Genomic DNA, 26250 nt, shown 5'->3' with positions numbered 1-26250 from the left:
AAACCACTAAAGATATTCAGAATATCATCATTGAATGTTCATCAGTTATGATGATCATCATCATTATCATCATTAAAGATGAAACTTCAGTCATGTGTCCGTGTCTGGGCTGTATACTCCGGGTGTGTGCTCATATCACATTATGAATATTCATTACACCCTTTACATATACATGTAAATATGGAGCATACAAAATTGCAAATCTGAAACATTACATTTTGAATAGAAGAAGTTAGAAACAGCCAAATGACACTTTTTATACACTTTATGATATGTTGTATTACCCATACAAGCAAATATTTAAGATCATAATGTGCTATGAATGGAATAGAACTGTTCTGAGGTAACTTTCATTTTCTGAAGATGTGATGACTTGAAGAGACGGTTGCGGAAGTTTCTCTTACCTTGCTGTGTGGCCCTCCTTTGTACACTCAATACAATGCTCAGCCAAAGCAACAGTTACAATGTCACAATACGATAGCAGGACCCCAGTACAAGACTCTTCCAGGCAGAAGAGGGCTTTCAGACATTTTTGAAGATGGAGAGGGATGTCCCTAGTAGGAACTGGTAGTGCGTTCCACCAACGAGGAACGACAGATGAGAAAAGTTTGGATTGGCCTGAGCATGCTGGTGGAAGAGGAACAGAAATACACAGACTAATTAACAGAAAGACAAAGGACTGGATGAAACCAGCAAGACATTAACGGGGAAGAGATGCGAGCAGAAATGGAGGGAGACTAACGAGACAGGAAATGCAGACCATACAGGACAGACAGGTATAAACAGAGTGCATGATACAGAATATATACAGAATGGCCACCAGGGTGCCACAAAGTGCACTCAATCCCTGCAGGATCCTGCTGTTGGTCTGCTTCTGGGTCTGCTTCCTCACATGTACCACAGCGTATTATAAAACCGTCTGTTTGCTTTTTAAAACTAGTTCAAACTGCTGAAGTGTGATCTACAAGTGTATCGTACATATTTTGGGATGAGAAATTGACATTGATAAATAATAAGTGTCTTCCCTTGTGTGTGTCTCTCTCTCTAAAGGTTTGAGTGCAGACAAAGTCGAACGGAGACGGGTTGGGGAGCACATTGAAATAGCGTGTTCCACTCGTCTACAAAATCAAGGTGGGATGTACATTTATCACACCTATCACCAAACCCGGGAGGTGTTCTATCTCAATCCAGGGATGAAGTGTGAAGGGGTCAGTTTCCCATACTGTATTTGGATTAAGAGACCTGTACAAGTGTCTGGCTGAATCACATGTGGACTAATGTTGTGCACTGAACTCAGGGCTGGAGAAGGAGTGTCCCACTACTGCACCAGTGACTGAGGCCAGTGAGGAGCCCATCCAGATGTCCACACTGCTGGTGGTGTCGGCCATCACGGCCTGCTCCCTGTTTCTGCTCGTCCTCATCATCCTGCTCATCTGTGTGACCACCATGACCTCATCACACACAGCCCACACAATCACACAAACTCACACACACACACACACACACACACACACACACACACACACACACACACACACCAGCACCATGACTTCATCACTTATCATCATTTATTCAATGTTCAGATTTGATCTTTTTGAGTTTATGCAAATCAGTGCATATTTAATGACATCATGCCTAGTCATTTGCATATTCAAACATTAAATTACAGAAAACTTGCTGTAGCGACTAGGCCCTAAGCAGTCGCTGAGAGGCTAAGGGATGGGTGTAGCTGCTTGTATGACGCGCCGTGCAAAAGAATATCCGCTGAGTTCCAGGATGCGTTTGACCGGTTTATTGAAAAAGGTAATCCAACAACTTAATCATAACGTGCTCAAAGTAAAGTATGTTCTCAGCAGTCCAACGAAAAAGAGCAAAACAGTGGTAAAAGCAAAAACAGCGATAAGCGGCGGTCAACAAAAAATACGGCCTCCCAGTAGCTCACCCTCTCACTGTGTCTAGCTACTTCCTCCCGTGCACCTGTTGATAAACTAATTAGATGTCACCGCCCCCAATTACCGTGTCATGAAAATAAACCACAAAAGACTAACAAAATACAAAACCCAATTAACCCAAATATAAACCATGAAATTATATTACTTACTAATATCCACCAATAATCAAAATGTATATAATTATAATAATAAACCCAATCATGGCTCCTACACTTGCAATACATTTATCTTTCATATTGATCTATGTAATCAACTGGTGAAGTTTCATAGTGATATCTGCTTATTGTTATTTATTTATTTATTTATTTATTTACCCTATTCACCTGTAGTATGTCCGCCTTATATTCAACACATTGGACAAGAAAGGCTTAATATACAAAATTGCCCAAGGGATATCACTGGGCACCCTCCTAAATCTTAAAGAGGTTCCCCTAATAGATTTTGCAAAAAAGATCTAATTAAAAAATGAGTAAACATCAAACCGCTAAGGACACCAATTGTCTTTGTGATTGAAGAATGTATCGTAAATAAATAAATGTTCTTCTTCCTTAAATGCAGGGGGCATACGTATTTGACCCCTATGTTAAATTCCCATAGGAGCAGGAGAAGTTTTTATTTGTTTTTATTTTTAAAGGCCAGCTATTTCATGGAGCCAGGGTATTATGCATCCTGATAAAGTCCCCTTGGCCTTTGGAATTAAAATAGCCCCACATCATCACATAGCCTACCCCTCACCATAGCTAGAGATTGGCATGGTGTTTTTAGCCTATTAGCCTATTTGATTTGCATTGAGCTCAATGAGCATAGCACAGCCTATTCTAACCTGCAGCCGATTGCTTAGGTAGTTTGGTGAACATAGCAAATTTGAAAAAAGCTATGGTTGGTGTTTTCGTCTGGTTTTCATACTGTATATCAGGCCCTTCTGAAAAGACTAATAATTAAATGGAGTGCAATTTATAACTGCATGGTCATTCCAATAAACAAATTATGCTTTTGCACATTCATTTCTGCATTTCAAAACAGCCTAGTCAACAGCCAGCTGAAACGTAGGCTAGATCTAAGCTTCTATTAAATTCTCTGGTTGTTCAGCGCTCCCTAGGGGCAATGATGGGCAATGACGGACAAGCACTACATAACGGACTTCTTTCCAGACACATAAATCCACATTTAATTTACAGAAAACTTTACAGACATCCTGGCGATAATCAATGACCTCAGGCTTATACGTCATAAGCATTTTTTTCATATTGCCATGGTTACGGTTGTAGAATGTTTGATAGAACAATAGTTGTAGAATGTTTGATAGAACAATCAAAGTAGGCTAGAAAGAACGACTCAGAAATCACCACTTCAGCGAGTCTATTTTCACGAACGGCAATACAAGTATTTTCTCAAAGCATTTTTTAATATCCGCACATTATATCAGCCAGCCAGTTTGTCTGGCTACCATACAAACAGGCTATGGAAAACAGATCTGAGGTATTCCTAAATCGAATAATAGTGTCACCTATCATGTAGGTCTGTTTACTTCGTAAAAGGTTGTCGAAGTATAGTAAAGAGTTTATCAATGCTCAGTTTTATTGTCTAAAACCCGTAGCATAGGCTAGGCTACATCAAAGAATATGTGACAAAGATATTTTTTCCCCTGTAGTGTTTACCATATTGTTTGTGCACCAAGAAGACACCTGGCTTCTGTCTTGACAGGGCAGCTTTCGAAGAAAAAGTGAGAGTTGGTGTTGTTTTGCTGGGCTATTCATCAGGCGTCATACTAATGTTCTTTCAGCATTTTAATTCGAAACATTATGTTGAAAACTCATTGATGGTTTCATGTCTTCATCACTGTCCAACAGAAAACACTCCTGGTGCTGTTTTCGACACTTCAGAAGCAGGGCTCAGTGAGCTCCTATGTGACTATGGAAGATGTGATGGACTGTTTTTTCCGACTAGACAGGACATCCATCAAGCGGTGGTTAGTAGGCCTAATCCATCAGGTCTTCACGATTAGATAAACATTTGAATTAAAACCAAAATTAGGGAGATTATAATGTAATCTCCCTAATTTTGGTTTTAATTAAAATATTTGATATTAGATAAGATATAAGATATTATCTTTCTGCTCTTTGTATAGGTTATCTGGGATGAAACAAGCAGGAGCTGATCGAGCCTATCTGGTAAGCTACAAAACATGTAGGCTAATGATGAATTCATTGTGAAAGTAAGCAAGGCTATCTATATGTAGCCTAGGTAAACTGGATGTCCTGAGTGTATTCATCATTAATTGTCAGTAACAGTGAATCCAGTCAGAGAGATCGATTCAATTGATGTTTCTACTGGCTATGAATTCTTATGCAAATCAAGGTATCATTTGTTTTAAATGTGTGTTGCTGTTTAAGGTTTGGGAGGTAACTGCTCATCTCAGGATGCAAGACATTGAGCTTGAGGTGAAGAGAGAGCTGCTAGCCAGACATTTGTCTGGTGTCACTCATGAGGTCGGTGAGCTGAAGGACCTTGGACAGCGTATCTCCTCAGCTCTGTCTGATCCGTGAGTTATGGATGAATGACTGAATGCTTCAATTTAGAAATACTACGCATAGTTTGTTCAGCTGTTTTGTGTATCATTGATCACTGTTAATAAATCTAATTGTATTCTTCTCCAACAGCAAGTCATCTGTCGGCGCAGTTGAGGACATTCAGAAAAGCCCAGATGACTTCAAAATACCCCTCATCAAAAGGATCGTCAGGGACCTTGAGCTGGAGCTTCAACACCATCAGTGCCCTCGTCTGCACTCCCGGTTGGAGATAGTGGCAGACGTCGTCACCAGTCTTCTGTTCATCATGAAAACGGACCTCAGAGGCACTCCCTACAATGGGCCCTCCATGGACCTGACAAAACTGGCCGTGGCTATCGTCCGCCCGGTGCTCATGCGCTTATCCGCTCACTTGATGAGCACAAACACGCACGCCCGTTACTCTCGTCCTGCTGCCACAAGGATGACCCGCTCCATCCATCAGGAACTCCTCAAGTCCTCGTACACCCCAGATGACATGAAGCAGTTCCTGAGCACACGGAATGGGACTCTTATGGCTGCCATCACTGAGCATGTGTCAGTGGAAGTTGGCCAGCTTTTTCAGCCCTTGTGTCAGCCTTCTCAGCCACCTGCTGAATTTGTGACCTCAGTTCCTTCACCTGGACCGCCTCCTGGATTTCCCACTCCAGTTGTCTCATCTGCAGTGCCATCACCTCCTGGGCTTTCTCAGTGTGGTGCAACACCTGCAGTGAAGCCGGCCTCTGGGTTCACTGCACCTGGTGCAACACCTGCAATGCGACCTCCCCCTGGGTTCACTGTACCTGGTGCAACACCTGCAGTGCGACCACCTCCTGGGTTTGTTGTACCAGGTGCAACACCTGCAATGCGACCTCCCCCTGGGTTCACTGTACCTGGTGCAACACCTGCAGTGCGACCACCTTCTGGGTTTGTTGTACCAGGTGCAACACCTGCAGTGCGACCAGCTCCTGGGTTCGCTGTACCTGGTGCAACACCTGCAGTGCGACCACCTCCTGGGTTCACTGTACCTGGTGCAACACCTGCAGTGCGACCACCTCCTGGGTTCGCTGTACCTGGTGCAACACCTGCAGTGCGACCAGCTCCTGGGTTCGCTGTACCTGGTGCAACACCTGCAGTGCGACCACCTCCTGGGTTCGTTGTACCTGCAGTGAAGCCACTCCCTGGTTTTGTCCTCCCAGATTCTTTGGCTGCAGTGCAACCACCTCCTTGGCTTTCTCAACTGCAGTACGAACAGCTCCTGGCGTTTCTGTCCCAGATGCTTCACCTGCAGTGTGACCAGCTCCTGGGGTTTCTGTCCCAGATGTTCCATCAGCAGGGCGTTCAGTTTGATGACACGTCTGCAGTGAGACCACCTCTTGGTAGTTCTACCCCAAACGCCTCCACAGCAGTGCAGCCACCTCCTGGGCTTTGTCAGCCTAATGGTATACGTGCAGTTTGGCCACCTCCTCCTGGATTCTCTACAGCAGCAGCCTCATCTGCACTGCAAGCACCTCAAGTCTGTTCCATCTTAGACTGTACAACTGCAGTGCGAACACCTGCTGGGTTTCCCATCCCAGGTAATCCACCTGCAGTGCGAACACCTGCTGGGTTTTCTAACCCAGATGGATCACGGTCAGTGAGACCACCTCCTCATCTCTCTCCGCTGACGCTGAGTCCGCCTGCTGAGGTTTCCGTCTCTGACGTCTCAGATGGTCTGCAGCCCCCCTCACGTCCTCTTCCTGAGTGTGAAGCACGCTCACAAGCTCCAGGAGGGGAAGTGGTAGATGAGGCTGAAGCCTGTGACAGAGTCAGCCACATTGTAAGTTCTAATTACAGAAGATCTTTGGCATTTTCATCTAGTACTGTTGCACTGTTACAGTAGTTTTGTCTTTCTTAAGCAATTAAGAAGCTTAATGTTATTTTTTGCTCTTAGTGTGACCACAACAAATCACAGACAGTCACATCTAATGATCCAAAGGATGTGCAGAAAGAAGCACATCCACTATCTGGTAAGCTGTTGACATTACGACACAATTTTACCCTACCTTCTATGTGGAGATCAGTGATTTAACCTTTCTATCTTTTTTTCCAGAGAGAGTCAAGACCAGCAGAAAAAGGGGGCTGAAAGGTTTTCTTCAAAAAATAAAGAAGGCTTTGACATGTTGTGCAACCACCAGTGATACAGAGGCACAGGAGATGGAGCTCTCCAGAAACCACTAAAGATATTCAGAATATCATCATTGAATGTTCATCAGTTATGATGATCATCATCATTAAAGATGAAACTTCAGTCTATTGTGTCCGTGTCTGGACTGTATACTCCGGGTGTGTGCTCATATCACATCATGAATATTCATTACACCCTTTACATATACATGTAAATATGGAGCATACAAAATTGCAAATCTGAAAAAGAAGTTAGAAACAGCCAAATGACACTTTTTATACACTTTATGAGATGTTGTATTACCCATACAAGCAAATATTTAAGATCATAATGTGCTATAATGGAATAGAACTGTTCTGAGGTAACTTTCATTTCCTGAAGATGTGATGACTTGAAGAGACGGTTGCTGAAGTTTCTCTTACCTTGCTGTGTGGCCCTCCTTTGTACACTCAATTCAATGCTCAGCCAAAGCAACAGTTACAATGTCACAATACAATAGCAGGACCTCAGTACAAGACTCTTCCAGGCAGAAGAGGGCTTTCAGACATTTGTGAAGATGGAGAGGGATGTCCCTAGTAGGAACTGGTAGTGCGTTCCACCAACGAGGAACGACAGATGAGAAAAGTTTGGATTGGCCTGAGCATACTGGTGGAAGAGGAACAGAAATACACAGACTAATTAACAGAAAGACAAAGGACTGGATGAAACCAGCAAGACATTAACGGGGAAGAGATGCGAGCAGAAATGGATGGAGACTAACGAGACAGGAAATGCAGACCATACAGGACAGACAGGAAACAGAGTGCATGATACAGAATATATATCAGAATGGCCACAAAGTGCACTCAATCCCTGCAGGATCCTGATGTTGGTCTGCTTCCTCACATGTACCACAGCGTATTATAAAACCGTCTGTTTGCTTTTTAAAACTAGTTCAAACTGCTGAAGTGTGATCTACAAGTGTATCGTACATATTTTGGGATGATAAATTGACATTGATAAATAATAAGTGTCTTCCCTTGTGTCTCTCTCTCTAAAGGTTTGAGTGCAGACAAAGTCGAACGGAGACGGGTTGGGGAGCACATTGAAATAGCATGTTCCACTCGTCTACAAAATCAAGGTGGGATGTACCTTTATCACACCTATCACCAAACCCCGGAGGTGTTCTATCTCACTCCAGGGATGAAGTGTCACAAGGGGTCAGTTTCCCATACTGTATTTGGATTAAAAGACCTGTCCAAGTGTCTGGCTGAATCACATGTGAACTAATGTTGTGCACTGAACTCAGGGCTGAGGAGTGTCCCACTACTGCACCAGTGACTGAGGCCAGTGAGGAGCCCATCCAGATGTCCACACTGCTGCTGGTGTCGGCCATCACGGCCTGCTCCCTGTTTCTGCTCGTCCTCATCATCCTGCTCATCTGTGTGAGCACCATGACCTCATCACACACAGCCCACACAATCACACACAGCCCACACAATCACACACACACACACACACACACACACACACACACACACACACACACACACACACACACACACACACACCAGCACCATGACTTCATCACTTATCATCATTTATCCAATGTTCAGATTTGATCTTTTTGAGTTTATGCAAATCAGTGCATATTTAATGACATCATGCCTAGTAATTTGCATATTCAAACATGAAATTACAGAAAACTTGCAAAACATGTATCTTTCATATTGATCTATGTAATCAACTGGTGAAGTTTCATAGTGATATCTGCTTTTTTTTTTTTTTTTTTTTACCCTATTCACCTGTAGTAATGTATGTCCGCCTTATATTCAACACATTGGACAAGAAAGGCTTAATATACAAAATTGCCCAAGGGATATCACTGGGCACCCTCCTAAATCTTAAAGAGGTTCCCCTAATAGATTTTGAAAAAAAAAAAAAAAAAAGATCTAATTAAAAAATGAGTAAACATCAAACCGCTAAGGACACCAATTTTCTTTGTGATTGAAGAATGTATCGTAAATAAATAAATGTTCTTCTTCCTTAAATGCAGGGGGCGTACGTATTTGACCCCTATGTTAAATTCCCATAGGAGCAGGAGAATTTTTTATTTGTTTTTATCTTTAAAGGCCAGCTATTTCATGGAGCCAGGGTATTATGCCTCCTGATAGTCCCCTTGGCCTTTGGAATTAAAATAGCCCCACCACATCATCACATAGCCTACCCCTCACCATAGCTAGAGATTGGCATGGTGTTTTTAGCCTATTAGCCTGTTTGATTTGCATTGAGCTCAATGAGCATAGCACAGCCTATTCTAACCTGCAGCCGATTGCTTGGGTAGTTTGGTGAACATAGCAAATTTGAAAAAAGCTATGGTTGGTGTTTTCGTCTGGTCTTCATATATCAGGCCCTTCTGAAAAGACTAATAATTAAATGGAGTGCAATTTATAACTGCATGGTCATTCCAATAAACAAAATATGCTTTTGCACATTCATTTCTGCATTTCAAAACAGCCTAGTCAACAGCCAGCTGAAACGTAGGCTAGATCTAAGCTTCTATTAAATTCTCTGGTTGTTCAGCGCTCCCTAGGGGCAATGATGGGCAATGACGGACAAGCACTACATAACGGACTTCTTTCCAGACACATAAATCCACATTTAATTTACAGAAAACTTTACAGACATCCTGGCGATAATCAATGACCTCAGGCTTATACGTCATAAGCATTTTTTTTCATATTGCCATGGTTACGGTTGTAGAATGTTTGATGGAACAATAGTTGTAGAATGTTTGATAGAAGAACAATCAAAGTAGGCTAGAAAGAACGACTCAGAAATCACCACTTCAGTGAGTCTATTTTCACGAACGGTGTTATACGGTAGCCTAACTGGCTTCCCGTGTCAACTTGCTTCCTTGATGACGTTCCACGATTGATGACGTTTCTTCGACAGATGTGGCACCTTGATTTGTCAACTTTCTGATATAAACGGGAGACGAACGAATACAAACATGCATGACATCTTTAAATGTCAAAATTGGTTGTAGTAGGCTACGTGCACTGGATCATGAATATGCCATCGAAAAATTATTACCTAAATAAAGTCATAACTCCACGTGAGATTCTAACCAGCAACAAACTAGGCGGCAAAATTGTCGGTCTTTCACTCATCTAGTCACGCCACGAACCATCTGTAGAATAGCTGTGACATAGGGCTCTTGAATTCCTCCATTTATATTATGATGGTTAACACGCCTGATCATGTTATCTTGCTACCGAGTTATCTTGCTACCGTTGCCCAAGCCATTTCGTAGGCCTTCTAAGTTGGTTATCATGGTTAAGTTTTACAAACGTTTCACTAACTTCTAGGCTATCCCCCCAGCAAAATCACGTTGAAAAGTCGTTGAAAAGACGTCTTGTCAAGTCGTCGAAACAACGGCCCAGTTTGGTTTAAAAGTGAAAGGTTAGATGACGTCTTTTCATGGTCGTTGAAAAGACGTCTATGGAAAGACGCCTTTTCAACGTTTAAATTTGGTTGAAACCACGTCTTGTTTAGGTGCTGCCATGGACCTATTTTCAACCAGAATTTTGCTGTTATATATTAATTTATAAGCCTATATTATCCTATTATAGGCTTTTAAATAATGTGCATTAAGCACTTACTAACTTTACCATTACCCATACTATTGCTGTTAAAATAAGCCTATATTATCCTATTATAGGCTTTTAAAATGTGCATTAAGCATTTTCATTTACCAACTTAACCATCTAGATGATAAATACATAATCTAATAGGCCTACATTACAATAGCAAGCTAGGCGTAAACAAACAGTCAAACAAACGTTATCCATTTCATTGTAATTTTATTTAATTCTTGAAGTCTCCGCCACCGGACCGTCCAGGTGCATCATGTTTAAGATGATCTGCCTCAGCTCTCCCGATGTCACGGTCAGCCTTGTTGCTCCATTTTTCACCGCAGCTGAAATGACAGGAAACATTTTCATTAACAGTGTTTCCCATACATTGAGTAATCTGTGGCGGGCCGCCACGAAATAATGTTCTATGTTGTACGATTGAAATTATTTTTAAATCATGTTATCAATTGAATCACTTTCATTGAGCTGCGCGCACGCAGCTTTTTCTTTGCCCGAATGAAACCACTGCCTCTGCATGTGCATTTAACAAAACATTAACGATTGTTGAAGGATTGTTGTTGCCACATACGGCGAGCTAAACTGCTATTAATTCTGCTTAACATGCGGCGCAAATGTGTTCAAAACGGCGGCATTCAAGTGAACTTTTGCTAACGTCTCACAACGTAGCCCACATTAGGGAGACTAAACTAAGTTATGCATTCGAGCCGTATCTCTAAGCGTTAGAATAGTGTAACGAAGAGACTCTTGTGTGGTCTCAACCGCTGACCGGCCCGCTGACCGGCCCGCTGGCCGGTGAAGTACCCGATCCAACGCTGCCTCCACAGCAGCTTACGAGGAAAACCCCCTGACTGGGAAGCGACAATCAGTCCTCACTCCTACATCCCCGGCCTTAGCTAGCGTCTCCTAACCCTCTCTGGCTTCACCGCGGGCAGCCCTGAACACGCAGGTGTTCGCACACGCAGTCGTCTTAAAACGGCTACATCAAGTCAAACCAGACCGACATAAAAAAAAACACACCTCCAAAGTGTAGTTTTAGGTTGTTTTGGATAGAAGCGTCTGCTGATTGACTAAATTACCAAATGCGGGGGGGAAGGAAAATGTATAGCACACTAAAGCATAGGGAAATATAAATGAATTGTTATTATTACTGGCTTGACTATATGACTGTTTGTTTTCACATGCAGGGATCCTCGGATGTAAATATCCAACGTGCTGTGGCACTCCGTGGCCTTCCTTTCTACCTCCATGAAGATGATGGCACTTTTATAAAGACATGGGATGTAAGTAAGCATGTTGTCTATTATTGACATGACCGTTAAAGGTAATGGCTATCTAGGTCTATACATGCTATATCTTCCTATTTCAGGACAGTCTGGCTACCCATATCTAAAGAAAGTATGATGTTATAATAGATGCATTGTATAATGTTTATTAAGATTAAAGAATGCTTTGGTTTCAGAAGCTGTAACTATCAAAGAAAGGTAATCCTACTGCATTTTGAATTATTATTACTGGCTTGACTACATGACTTCTTACATGCAGGGATCCTCGGATGTAAATATCCCACACACTGTGGCACTCAGTGGCCTTCCTTTCTACCTCCATGAAGATGATGGCACTTTTATAAAGACATGGGATGTAAGTAAGTTGTCTATTATTGACATGACTGTTAAAGGGGTAGTTTTTGGACATAGGACCTCATTTCCAAGTTAGCCAATGTGAATCAGAACAATGAGAAAATTGGGTACAGCATAGAGCAAATACTGGTCCAGCAGCTTAAACTAAACTGAATTGAAGCTAAAGCCAAATGCCTGGTAGGTTATCAATAGCTGCCGAGCCACTATTTAGTCTCTGTTGCATCAAATTTTGTCATTTTTATTCTTATGGACAGATGTGATCTCGAAGAACAGGGCTATGGGTCGAGCAACACTGGAGTTACATTTCAAGCTTTTGTTTTTTTCACCAGGAAACTCCAGAGACGTTACTTAGTAATATTTCAAGTAATTATTTCAATAATGCAACTGCCCTGGAAAAGTTTGAGGAGAAAATGTTAAACTTAATAGTGCAATAGACATAGTAGCCCTTAACTTGTAATCCCTATTAGATATTAAATTAACACACAGTTGTTCTTTGTTAATTTTTTCAGGTCTCTCAATCGGAGTTCAAGATGAGGAAACCCAGCCCGATTTGTCGCCGATTGGATCTTGCTCTGCAGGCTGGAATCCTGCACATTTATCTCTTCTGCTTCCGTTCCACTTTTGCTGGAACCAATCGCATCCTGGCTTATCCATCAGACGCACCAGGATCGTGGTCTGATTGGTTGAAGGACTATCCAAGCGTACAGAGACATTTGAACTATGCAAATTCATCACGCCTCTTGTCCAGTAGAAATACAGCGCAGACTCCCCAGACAAATGTTCAATCTCAAAAGACTGAGCTTGGTGATAGCCAAGCTACGAACTCCAATGTTTTTGTAATGTATTCATTAATTGTTCCCTGAACATATTCAATGATTTGTTGATGGTTGACGTTATTGTCCAATGTTTTTTTATAATTATTATTTTAATACTATCATCTCCTACCATCGTCTATCTCATTTCTCAAATTAGAGGTGGATAAACTGTGTTTATTTGAATTTAGCCTCACTACAGCCTTGATCTGAACTCCAATCTGTACTTGTTTTCATGGTTTACATTAAAAGATTAAGTCGAATTTCAGTGGCCTATGTTCTTCCAAGTCCTAAAGTTGAAACTAATCAAAATGAGCAAGTTTGTTCAACTTTCTGATAATTTAAACTTTTAAGTTACGTTTAATTAAAATAATTGGTTGATGCTAAATTAAATATTTTATGTTGATATTAATGAATCCAAGTAAGCTGAGCTTAATTTTATTAATTACTGCAAACTCAACGAGTGGATGTTTCTTCAACTTAAAAAAGACTTGTTGAACACTCTCAAAATTCGCTAGTGGAGACTAATTTAAAAAGTTACGTTTCTTTGACTTAGCAAAACCAAGTTACCATTACTTAAATTTTTTTGTGTAATCTGTTTCACCAAATTTTTTGAGTTCAACTAACTTGTCGGGTTTTACAGGGAGACGCCTTAATGTGTTTGATTCCACAAGCTTTAAGAAAAACTTCAAAAAGATTTGCCACAAATTGTCTGCCATTATCAGTCACGACCTCTAGAGGGTATCCAAAGCATGCAAAGATTTTCATCAGTTCACCGATGACAGTTTGTGATGATATGTCTGACAAAACTACCGCTTCAGGATAAGACGTATAGTAATCAATGACAGTCATTATGTACTGGGTGCCTATCGGACCAACGAGATCTATACCTAACTTTGTCCAAGGCTTTGGAGGTAACTCAAGCGGTTGGAGTGGCTGATCTTCATGTAGTGGTTGATTCAGAACGCAAGCATTGCAATTCCTGATCATCCTCTCTATATCAATGTCCATATTTGGCCAATAGAATTTGTGTCTCAAAAATTGTTTTGTTCTCACTACACCTTGATGTGTTTCATGTGCTATGTTCATTGCTTGTTTTGTTTTACCTTTCGGCAGCACAATCCTGTGCGCCCTCAGGATCAATCCGTTGTGTGTTGATAACTCGTCTGAGCATCTTCTATAAGGTTGCATTTCCTCAGTCACCTGTGTCGGCCACTGTCCCGTTTCTATGATTGAAATGAGTCGTTGTAGTAGGTCATCCTCTTGTGTGTCTTTTCTGATGTCATCGAGTGTCATGGCTGGTACTTCACTTGTGATGACGGAAAGTACTCTGTCCATATATGTGTCAACATATTCATTGTCTTCTGTTACAGACAAAGGCAGTCTTGAGAGAGAATCCGCTACATTACACTTTCCTGCTATATGTTCAATTGTGTATTCAAAAGGGTGCAGTCTCATCCCAAGTCTCTGAATTCGTGGTGGTAACATTGTTGCTTTTTCTGGATTAAACATATAAATCAAAGGTTTGTGATCTGTCTGTAAAGTAAACTTGCTTCCCCATAAGTATGTTCGAAAGTGTTCTACAGCCCAGACGCATCCTAGAGCCTCCCGTTCTATTTGTGAATAGCGTCTCTCTGTGGCGGTCAGTGAGCGGCTAGCATAAGCAACCGGTTTGTTTTGACCATTTGACTGTTTCTGAAGCAGTACAGCTCCTAATCCTATTGGACTAGCATCAGAGATCACAGTAGTTGGTGCATCTAGCTTGAAGTAGGCTAAGCATGGTTGCCTTACCATTGCCCTTTTCATGTCAGAAAATGACTTTTCAGTCTCTTTTGTCCATTGCCATTCTTGACCTTTTCTTGTCAGTCTCCTAAGTGGCTCTGATAGGTTGGCATAGTTTGGAATGAACTTCATCAAAAATCCACATGTGCCTAAGAATGAACGGAGTTGTGCAACATTCTCAGGTCTGGGTGCTTTGCTTATGGCCTCTACTTTCTTTGGATCCGGTTTTATTCCTTCTCCTGAAATGACATGTCCTAGTATTTCAATCTGTTTCAATCCCAGCACACATTTGTCCTTGTTAAGTGTCAACTCAATTTGCCAAAAACCTTTCCTAGCATCAAGTTTTGCGTATACTTTAGATCCTTGAACTGCTTGCAAAATACTGTTAACAGTTGGTACGGGATGCCTTTCTCGAATGACAGCCTTGTTTGCCTCTCTGAGGTCTACGCATAGCCTCATCTCTGCTGTGTCTTTCTTTGGTGTGAGCAGTAAATTTGACACCCATTCAGATCCTTCATTAACTTCTTCTATGATATCCTGCTCAAGCATTTTGTCTAATTCCTGATTCACAGCTTCTTTCATGTGATATGGAATTTGTCTCAGTTTCTGTGCTACGGGTGGTACTGATGTATCCACAGTTACTTTGTGTGTGTAGCCATTCACTTTTCCTAGTCCTTTAAAAAGTCCTTCATATTCTTTGAGCAGATTCTGAAATCTCTCTGCTGAATGTTCTATTGCTTTGACTGTTTCTTTCCTGTTCAATATTTTCAGTGAGAAGCTAGACATCCTTCCTAACAATGCTTCTACATTGCCTCTGATCACATAGACTTCATCCTTTATTTTACTGTCCTTCCAGCGAAGACCTGCTTCAAAGAAACCAATGCATGGTAAAGGTGTTTTCTGTCCATATGCATAAAACTTCTTCGTTGTTGGTTTCAGCTTTGTGTTTCTTTTGAACAGTCTATTGTAAAGACCATCTCCTATGAAGTTTCTGCTACTTCCTGTGTCAATTATCATTTTCACTTTTTGATCATTAATCTGGATTGTCTCTTTGCCTTCAGGATTTATTGAATAAACAAATTCATCTGAGACATCTGATGTCTGCTCATTCACTACTCTAACAGGGTTTTCTGATTTCCCTTGCTGTGTGTCAGTTTTGCTTTTACTGCTTTCTTTTTCTCCTCGTCGACTGACGAGCACAAACGAACAGGAAAGACAGGGGGACAGATAAAGCAGATGAATGTGGAGTTAGAACAGCTAAATGCCTGTACTGCAAGAAGATTGGTCATTATGCCAGAGTTTGTAGAAAGAAGAACAGCTTTCTTATTTCTACAAACTCTGGCATAATGACCAATCTTCTTGCAGTACAGGCATTTAGCTGTTCTAACTCCACATTCATCTGCTTTATCTGTCCCCCTGTCTTTCCTGTTCGTTTGTGCTCGTCAGTCGACTTATCGCGACTTCACCACAAGATGGCGCCCAGCGGAGAGATTCTATGAAGGTACGGCTTGAATAAACAGTCTTTTTAAATAAACTTCCTGTGCACTTCCAAAGTTCTAAGTATCTCGTTTTAAATGTCAGGACCCTCAGAAGTCTACCAATGCAGTGTGGAGTTACTTGGAACCTTTTTAATGGTTTAAAAAGGTCCTGCGTTATAAAATCGCGATCTCGATTCGCCCCTGTGTGCGATTTAATTTTTCATTGATTTCGATTCACATTTAATTTAATGAGTCATTTAATTCATGCAGCACAAACGCTAATTTCTTCTGTGAGCTTTAAACTTTTAAAACGCTCCCAAGCGCTGCTCTTCCTTCCCGGTGTACCATGGTATCTTGTGATCAGTTCAGATTGTGATATTTGCATAAAATCACTGAATATTCAACAAGAACCCTCCCTGCTTGTTAAAAGCGCTCTGCTCTGCCTCTGCCCCTCGAGTGCTGGAGATTCACATTTTCAGGAAGCTGCAGTGAGCGAGATAATTGGGAATAAAGATCTTGCCAAAAACATGCCGACATCACCGATTCATGCAGGTGTGCTTAAGCATAATCCACACAAGATGCTCTAGAAAAAGGGATTGTTCAAGTAAAACAACAAGGTTTTGTTGGGTTTCGAACATGAGTCTCGCGTGGGCAAAATGGTCCAGCAGCTGTATCATTAGGTGCGTTTGCGATGAACTGCGGCTGACTTAGGCTGACTTAGGCTGGCTTCATACGTCAACGAGAGCTGCAGGGTCTTAGCAGGAGGGGCAACTAGCACACGCAGCTCATCCCGGACAGTCTGACTGAGCTTACGTACCTGAAGTTACTCGCGAGAGACCTGGCTGGAGACCTCGCGGTAGATATCGCGGGATTTTGAATTAAATACAGTAAAACTTTTATTCTTGCTCATTAAAATGAGCATGGTGACTGACGAAATAAATTGATATGGTGTGTTTAAATAAACCACTGTTGTCATACAGTTAACAGGCCTGCATTGCAGCACATTAATTAAATATCAAGTGTTTTCCGTGTGTATATCTTTAACCAACAGCATAAAATAGCAGAGTATCCTCACGTTTTCAGTAGGCTAGCCTACCGCTGTTCCAGAAATCACAAATAAGAAGGTATCCGTTCGATTTCTGTTCATTTTAGCAGATTCTAACGTAAGGAGCAAAGATTCTAGAACAGAGCAAGATAGATCACAGGGATAAGCTCCAGCGTCATCCCAGACGTTGGTTTTAGTGCAGTTGAACTGATCCGTCTTGGTCCGCTCTAGTGTCTTGGGTAAGGAGGCAGAACGAGACACCTGTCATACTTGTCATGGGGAGATTCTTCCAAACGGCCCTATCACAACTTTGAACTGACGTCATTGGGGTGGGTTTTGGCCAGCGCAGTTGCTTAAAAACGAACTGCGCTGAACTGCGCTGGCTGAGCTAAGACGCAGTCTCCCGAGATCTTGTAAGGACATGTGACATGATGTCACGGGGGTAACTCCCACCGCGACTGCAAGAAGTCGGACATGGGGTATTTCTCAAAGTCAAGAGCTCGTCCTTGATAGAATGCTTTCTCTAAAGTCGAGTGCTACAGAGACAAGGCTACACACCTTCCCAGTACCCCCTCCAGCCGTCAAGATCACATGCAATGGAACAGCCTAACGAGTGTGGAAGTGCACGTCAACTGTGCACGGTTCCGGCTGCGCGCTTAATTAGAACCGTGGAAATTGTGCTGCTACAACTGCAGCTGCACTTTCCTCTAAATAAACTTTTTGGAGTAGCCTACAGTATTTCCACATTCGACTTGGTCTTCACATATCACAATCCGGAGTTCATAATTATGTTAGTGTCAATGGAAAGTTATACCTGTAATTGGCAACAGCAACGGTAATGTTAAACTTCTACAAAGTTCGTATTGGGCGAAATTCTGAGATAAATTAATAACAAGTCTATCACAACTTGTTCATGCACATTGACATGCATTTATGATGAATATGCACAATAACTTGATAAATGCCTGAGCAAATATACGATGGCATTAACAAAACACTTGATAAATCATATTTAGCCTACATTAACACGCACTGCTTCTTTGCATCTACTTTCCATCTCCCTCTCTCTCTCTTTTTTTTAAACCGCACCGTCCGAAAAGTTCTAATTGTTCATACGCAAAGGATTGTGGGTTATTTCTTCACTCCGAGGATCCATCGATGCATCCTCCAAAATTCTCCGAAATTCTCAGAACGAAGGACTCAGTACTTGCTAGAATTTGAAAGCATCCCTGACTTTGGAACAGTGCTTGACGAGATTTGATGACGTAACGTCCTTGAAAAAGTGGCTTGGAAGGAGCAATCCTTGACTTTGAGAAGCACCCAACATTTCTAACCAGTTTGCATTTCGTCTGTCCCAGTATGCACTCTGTTTAACCCAGCATGCATCACATCAAGTCAGATCTGCGCAGATTTTCGTCAAGTCAAACGCACCTAGTACCACTGCACTACGGTAAGCACTGAGCAACTGTGAGCTAGCGTAGCTTTATTATACTGAAATCATGACGTCCACGTTAAGTGGGATGGCTCATGACATGAGCAAACACAGGAATGCAAGCCTTAAAATAGGCTACAGATTTATGTCATAGGCTACAGTAACAACAAACGGGCATGACCTCATTCCAGACGTTGTTCATTTTCAGGGACAGAAACACGTTATCTAATGCAAAAAACATGAAGATCACTGGGCCTCGAACTGCTCATTAAAACGTCAAGATTTGTAACTGTACGTCCTTACTCAATTGCGCCACAAATCTGCTGAAATGAAGTTAGGATATTTAATACATGGTCTTCCCAATAAATGAATAGCTATATGTTATGTTGTGACAATGTTTGTCAGCCGATCAATATTTAAGCCTACGTTCATTAGCAATAGGCCTACATCTGAAGAATGTTTTGCAACAGGCTAGGAGCAGCATAGCCTTTTAAAAATCTGTTCGAGATAAGCATGTGACATTCTGTGAGATGATTCACAATTTAACAATGAAATGATCACATTTTTGCCTTACAGTGGGCATTTGATGTCAATTTGACATCAATATGACATCGAACATTGATGTCAAAATTACGTCACGAAATAGGTCTAGAATGAAAGTCATATTGACGTCAATGTACTGATGTCAATTTGATGTCAAGATTTTGACCTCTGCTGATGTCATTTTGATGTTATTTTGATGTCATGTTTTGTCGGGATTTGATGTCAATTCAACATTTATTTGATGTCAAGATGTCATGATGTTGATGCATACGAACACAATGTTTTAATGCTATTTTGCTATCATTCAATATCAAGCATCGCTGTCAATTCAACATAAATCCGAAATCAAACATTAATGACAAAAGTATGAACATTTATTGACAAATTTTGATATAATTTCATTGTCAAGAATCACTCAGGACAGGATGCAGGCATGCAAACTGGTCAGGGGTGAAAAAGGTGAGACTCTTCTCCGACCCCCCCCCCCCCGAAAAAAAAAAACATGGAAACAAATCTTCCAAAGTGTGAGGGACCCGCTTTCTTTCTTTCTTACTATCTCTCTCTTTCTCTGTGCTTATGTACTTATTATGTATTTATTACACATTTCTGATGATTTCATAGGCCTAATGGACACTTAAACTATCAGAATAAGGAAAAGTCTGAATATTTCTTGGACCAAACCAGGTAATCAATAATCTTGCTTGAGAGACACACTATTTCAAACTAATATTAGGCCTATATAAAATAGGGTAGGCTTTAATTTTTCAAATTGTTTTAAAACGTTTTAATATGCAGCCTAGGCTACTACATATTGTGTTTTCTAGGCTATATTGTGCTAGTGTGTTTAACAAACCAATAAAGTTATGTGAACTGTCTTCATATTACATGTCAAACTGTAGGCTACCTGTAGGCGCAGACTAGGCTACTGATCAGGGTCCTCCTGTAACTCGACAATCAAATGTAAATTTAATTTACGCATGGCTTACGAACTCGTAATGATCCGGGTGTTAATGAAAATTGTTGCAAGTCACACACATAACTCAAACGGTTACGTGCGTTACGTGTGGTCTGAAGCAGTCGCAACTTTTTTTGGCTACGTTACTATAGCGAATCATTTGAGTTGCATATCTTTTGCGTAGGCTTTGCGTAAGGTCTATGCGCAGTGTGCTTCGCGTAACAGGGCCCACTTTTCTAAAAGACAGCATTATCATGTCAATCAACTACGTCTCTGGACAAAACGAACCAGCCCAGTTTATGAGCATTTAATTCAACTGTCACATTAGCCTTTGATATAGCCTACTGATAAAGTCTGCCTATTTGCTTCACCTTTTGCCGATCTAGATGGTTCAAACTGCACGCATTCTTCATCAAAATAACTCGTTATGTCTACATGTTTAAGTTTTGTCTAATTTCGCTAAACTTTCATCATTAGAAGAAAACAACCTATGCTATGTTGCTACTCTAATCTCAGCGTCTTCTTTCTAATAGAAGTTGAACGTTTTAACTAGCCCACCTGTGAAATCCCTCGGCATCTCTTCTCGCCAGAATCACTATATTCCACCTGACATCTCAGACGCATCTATCTGCGCTCACAACAGAGGCTATACTTGGCGTGCGCATTCTGTTCGCGTTGCGTCTTTGTCAACAATTCGCTTCCTCTAATGTTTATTAAACGCATAGGGGCTACATGCACGCATCCCTTGCTGATCAGACACGTTTTAAATGCGGCTCTAGAAACACCTCAAGATGCGTTAGCGTCTGCGCATGATTTCTAAACTCAGTTGTAATTTCAATTCACCTTGAGCCCCCCCCCCCCCCCCCCCCTAAATATTTTCTCATCAGATCTGCACGAACCATGTAAGTCACCTATTTTTGATTCAAAACGGCGAATTTCGCCGAAAGGTGAGGAGTTTGCATGCCTGAGGATGAGAAAGCGTAGACCCCCAAACCAGACTGGAGCCACTTGTGAATAACCTGTAACACAGATACATAAATGTACATTTCATTAGAGAGCTTTTGAGGTAGCGGGTAGGTTTTATTACAGCAGACAAAGGCATTTAAGCATGTTGACATTTACCTTCACTTCGTCCTGAACTAGTAACACCAGTTACAGAGGCATATGGTTATTTTTATTATTAATGTTTAGACCAAAAGTCAAATAAATCAAATGTAAAACTGTATAGCTTACTTCACTTGGGTGGCAGGACAGGATGAGAAAGCGTAGACCCCCAAACCAGACTGGAGCCACTTGTGAATAACCTGTAACGCAGATACATAAAACATTTCATTAGAGAGCTTTTGAGGTAGAGGGTAGGTTTTATTACAGCAGGCAAAGGCATTTAAGCATGTTGACATTTACCTTCACTTCGTCCTGAACTAGTAACACCAGTTACAGAGGCATATGGTTATTTTTATTATTAATGTTTAGACCAAAAGTCAAATAAATCAAATGTAACTGTATAGCTTACTTCACTTGGGTGGCAGGACAGGATGAGAAAGCGTAGACCCCCAAACCAGACTGGAGCCACTTGTGAATAACCTGTAACGCAGATACATAAATGTACATTTCATTAGAGAGCTTTTGAGGTAGAGGGTAGGTTTTATTACAGCAGACAAAGGCATTTAAGCATGTTGACATTTACCTTCACTTCGTCCTGAACTAGTAACACCAGTTACAGAGGCATATGGTTATTACAGTGCATGAAAATGCACTGTACTGTTCTTCCAAAACTTCTTCTTCTTATTACAGTGCATGAAAATGCACTGTACTGTTCTTCCAAGGCTTCTTCTTCTTCTTATTATTCCGCTGATCAAATTCATTTTTTCTATTCAGCTTGAACCGTTTAACTTAGAAACTTCATTCAAACGTCGCAACGTAGGTCTTAAATAGGGGAAGGCTGCTAAGTATTTTTCAACTTTGTAACTTTTATACTTTTTAAACTATAAATTAAAAACTATTACAAATTTCCCCATAGACTTAACATTGGCCTCTATGACATCACAATCGGATCATTAAGCAATTAGAATCTTATGCCAGGTGGCCAGCCCCACCTGCAGCAGCTCTCTCTCTCTCTCAGGCTACATACACTGGCTCTCTTAAGACTAGACAGTTAAATTGATTACACCTGTATCTGTATCCACTACTCTCAGTAGAGAGCTGTGTCTCTCCAGTCTACAAGAATATAAGGCACATTCCATCCAACTTTCTATCCATTCATCTTCTTCAGACCATTCACTCATCCACCCATTAAACTGTCTATCAACATCTATTAAACAATCTGCCTATCAACATCCATTAAACTCTCTGTCTATCAACATTAATTAGACTATCTACATTCAACTTTTAAATGATTTACTCTGTCTCAGGCTTTAAGCACACTCTCTCTTAAGACTAGCCAGTTAAATTGATTACACCTGTATCAACTACTCTCAGAGAGCTGTATCAGTGTCTCTCTTAACAAGAATATAAGGCACATTCCATCCAACCTTCTATCCATTCATCTTCTTCAGACCATTCACTCATCCACCCATTAAACTGTCAATCAATATCTATTAAACAATCTGCCTATCAACATCCATTAAACATTCTGTCTATCAACATTAATTAGACTATCTACATACAACTTTCAAAGTATTTACTGTGGGTGCCTCTCAAGCAGCGTTTATATGTCCTACCTCGCTCCTCGATCCTCAATGATCTACATAAAGAAAGATAGAAGAAGGGCTAGACTATCCCATTGTTGCCGCTCCATCATTCTTTATGTAGATCAGTGAGGATCGAGGAGCGAGAGAGGACGCGTAAACGCTATATGAGAGGCACCTTCTGTCTCAGGCTTTAAGCATACAATCTCATTTAGACTACAGATTCTGTTTCACTACTTCCTCTGTCCACAACTGTTTCAAAATAAAGGTCCTCACTGCAATAATACACTATTAAATCATTTAACCATTGTAACTACTCAACTATTTAACTGTTCAACCATTCCAACTGTCAGTTATCAACTATGCCTCCAGTCAACTACACGAAACCTCCATGTACCTAGCAATCAACATACCAACCATTAAAATTAAGCGTTTATGACCGTTTCCATAGCAACCAACATGATTATGCTGCAGTAACTTCTTGCTTCCTGATAGTGGCCACCATGGATACCCTAGCAACAAATGTTTCAAAATAAAAGTCCTCACTAGCAAGTTAGCTAGTTAGCATGGTTAGCATAGTTAACATTGTTAGCATAGTTAGCATTTTTAGCATAACTGCAAAAAACATCTAACTAAGTTAGCTAATCAACCTGGTTAGCATTGTTAGCAATTTTAGCATTGTTAGCATTTTTAGCATTATTGCTAGAAATCATTAGTCAAGTTAGCTAATCAACCTGGTTAGCATTGTTAGTTTAAGTTAGCATTGTTACCATAGTTAGCATTGCTAGCATAGTTAGCATTTTTAGCATAACTGCTAGAAATCATTAGCTAAGTTAGCTAATCAACCTGGTTAACACTGTGAGCATAGTTAGCATAGTTAACCTTTTTACCATTACTGCATGAAATCAGTAGCTAAGTTAACCAATCAACCTGGTTATCATTGTTACCATAGTTAACATTTTAACATGAATAGAAATCAGCAAATCAAAATGTTTCAGCTTTAAACTGTCTACCTTCACACTATCAACTCTCTGTAAACTATGCAACCACCATATTTACCCTAGCTACACCTTGGTAACCATATCTACATTATCTATCTATTTTTGCATTTCATGCACTGGTAATTCCTTGGAATTGCATTTCTAGTTATTATTATTCCGCTGATCAAATTCATTTTTTCTATTCAGCTTGAACCTTTTAACTTAGAAACTTCATTCAAACGTCGCAACGTAGGTCTTAAATAGGGGAATGCTGCTAAGTATTTTTCAACTTTGCAACTTTTATACTTTTTAAACTATAAATTAAAAACTATTACAAATTTCCCCATAGACTTAACATTGGCCTCTATGACATCACAATCGGATCATTAAGCAATTAGAATCTTATGCCAGGTGGCCAGCCCCACCTGCAGCAGCTCTCTCTCTCTCTCAGGCTACATACACTGGCTCTCTTAAGACTAGACAGTTAAATTGATTACACCTGTATCTGTATCCACTACTCTCAGTAGAGAGCTGTGTCTCTCCAGTCTACAAGAATATAAGGCACATTCCATCCAACTTTCTATCCATTCATCTTCTTCAGACCATTCACTCATCCACCCATTAAACTGTCTATCAACATCTATTAAACAATCTGCCTATCAACATCCATTAAACTCTCTGTCTATCAACATTAATTAGACTATCTACATTCAACTTTTAAATGATTTACTCTGTCTCAGGCTTTAAGCACACTCTCTCTTAAGACTAGCCAGTTAAATTGATTACACCTGTATCAACTACTCTCAGAGAGCTGTATCAGTGTCTCTCTTAACAAGAATATAAGGCACATTCCATCCAACCTTCTATCCATTCATCTTCTTCAGACCATTCACTCATCCACCCATTAAACTGTCAATCAATATCTATTAAACAATCTGCCTATCAACATCCATTAAACATTCTGTCTATCAACATTAATTAGACTATCTACATACAACTTTCAAAGTATTTACTGTGGGTGCCTCTCAAGCAGCGTTTATATGTCCTACCTCGCTCCTCGATCCTCAATGATCTACATAAAGAAAGATAGAAGAAGGGCTAGACTATCCCATTGTTGCCGCTCCATCATTCTTTATGTAGATCAGTGAGGATCGAGGAGCGAGAGAGGACGCGTAAACGCTATATGAGAGGCACCTTCTGTCTCAGGCTTTAAGCATACAATCTCATTTAGACTACAGATTCTGTTTCACTACTTCCTCTGTCCACAACTGTTTCAAAATAAAGGTCCTCACTGCAATAATACACTATTAAATCATTTAACCATTGTAACTACTCAACTATTTAACTGTTCAACCATTCCAACTGTCAGTTATCAACTATGCCTCCAGTCAACTACACGAAACCTCCATGTACCTAGCAATCAACATACCAACCATTAAAATTAAGCGTTTATGACCGTTTCCATAGCAACCAACATGATTATGCTGCAGTAACTTCTTGCTTCCTGATAGTGGCCACCATGGATACCCTAGCAACAAATGTTTCAAAATAAAAGTCCTCACTAGCAAGTTAGCTAGTTAGCATGGTTAGCATAGTTAACATTGTTAGCATAGTTAGCATTTTTAGCATAACTGCAAAAAACATCTAACTAAGTTAGCTAATCAACCTGGTTAGCATTGTTAGCAATTTTAGCATTGTTAGCATTTTTAGCATTATTGCTAGAAATCATCAGTCAAGTTAGCTAATCAACCTGGTTAGCATTGTTAGTTTAAGTTAGCATTGTTACCATAGTTAGCATTGCTAGCATAGTTAGCATTTTTAGCATAACTGCTAGAAATCATTAGCTAAGTTAGCTAATCAACCTGGTTAACACTGTGAGCATAGTTAGCATAGTTAACCTTTTTACCATTACTGCATGAAATCAGTAGCTAAGTTAACCAATCAACCTGGTTATCATTGTTACCATAGTTAACATTTTAACATGAATAGAAATCAGCAAATCAAAATGTTTCAGCTTTAAACTGTCTACCTTCACACTATCAACTCTCTGTAAACTATGCAACCACCATATTTACCCTAGCTACACCTTGGTAACCATATCTACATTATCTATCTATTTTTGCATTTCATGCACTGGTAATTCCTTGGAATTGCATTTCTAGTTTTTATTATTAATGTTTAGACCAAAAGTCAAATAAATCAAATGTAAAACTGTATAGCTTACTTCACTTGGGTGGCAGGACAGGATGAGAAAGCGTAGACCCCCAAACCAGACTGGAGCCACTTGTGAATAACCTGTAACGCAGATACATAAATGTACATTTCATTAGAGAGCTTTTGAGGTAGAGGGTGGGTTTTATTACAGCAGACAAAGGCATTTAAGCATGTTAACATTTACCTTCACTTCGTCCTGAACTAGTAACACCAGTTACAGAGGCATATGGTTATTTTTTATTATTAATGTTTAGACCAAAAGTCAAATAAATCAAATGTAAAACTGTAAAGCTTACTTTACTTGGATGGCAGAACCCCCAAACCAGACTGGAGCCACTTGTGAATGACCTGCAACACAGATACATAAATATGCATTACGTTT

The 26250-nt window shown here is 40.5% G+C and overlaps 2 long non-coding RNA genes across 2 annotated transcripts; one reads left to right on the top strand and one right to left on the bottom strand.

The window, feature by feature from the left end:
* Positions 1-10490: 10490 nt before the first annotated feature.
* On the bottom strand, positions 10491-11234 carry LOC134079980 (uncharacterized). Its single transcript, XR_009939148.1, has 2 exons — positions 10779-11234; positions 10491-10626 (listed from the first exon to the last, which is right to left on the bottom strand). It is a non-coding gene; the product is annotated as an uncharacterized LOC134079980 (long non-coding RNA).
* Positions 11235-11484: 250 nt separating this feature from the next.
* Positions 11485-13015, top strand: LOC134079973 (uncharacterized). The gene is made up of 3 exons (XR_009939146.1): positions 11485-11583; positions 11846-11941; positions 12450-13015. It is a non-coding gene; the product is annotated as an uncharacterized LOC134079973 (long non-coding RNA).
* The last annotated feature ends 13235 nt before the right edge of the window (positions 13016-26250 follow it).

Source organism: Sardina pilchardus, chromosome 1 (assembly GCF_963854185.1).
Source record: "Sardina pilchardus chromosome 1, fSarPil1.1, whole genome shotgun sequence".
NCBI classification, from domain to species: domain Eukaryota; kingdom Metazoa; phylum Chordata; class Actinopteri; order Clupeiformes; family Clupeidae; genus Sardina; species Sardina pilchardus.
The sequence above is the reverse complement of the archived record's forward strand: the minus strand, read 5'-3'. Positions and strand labels throughout refer to the sequence as shown.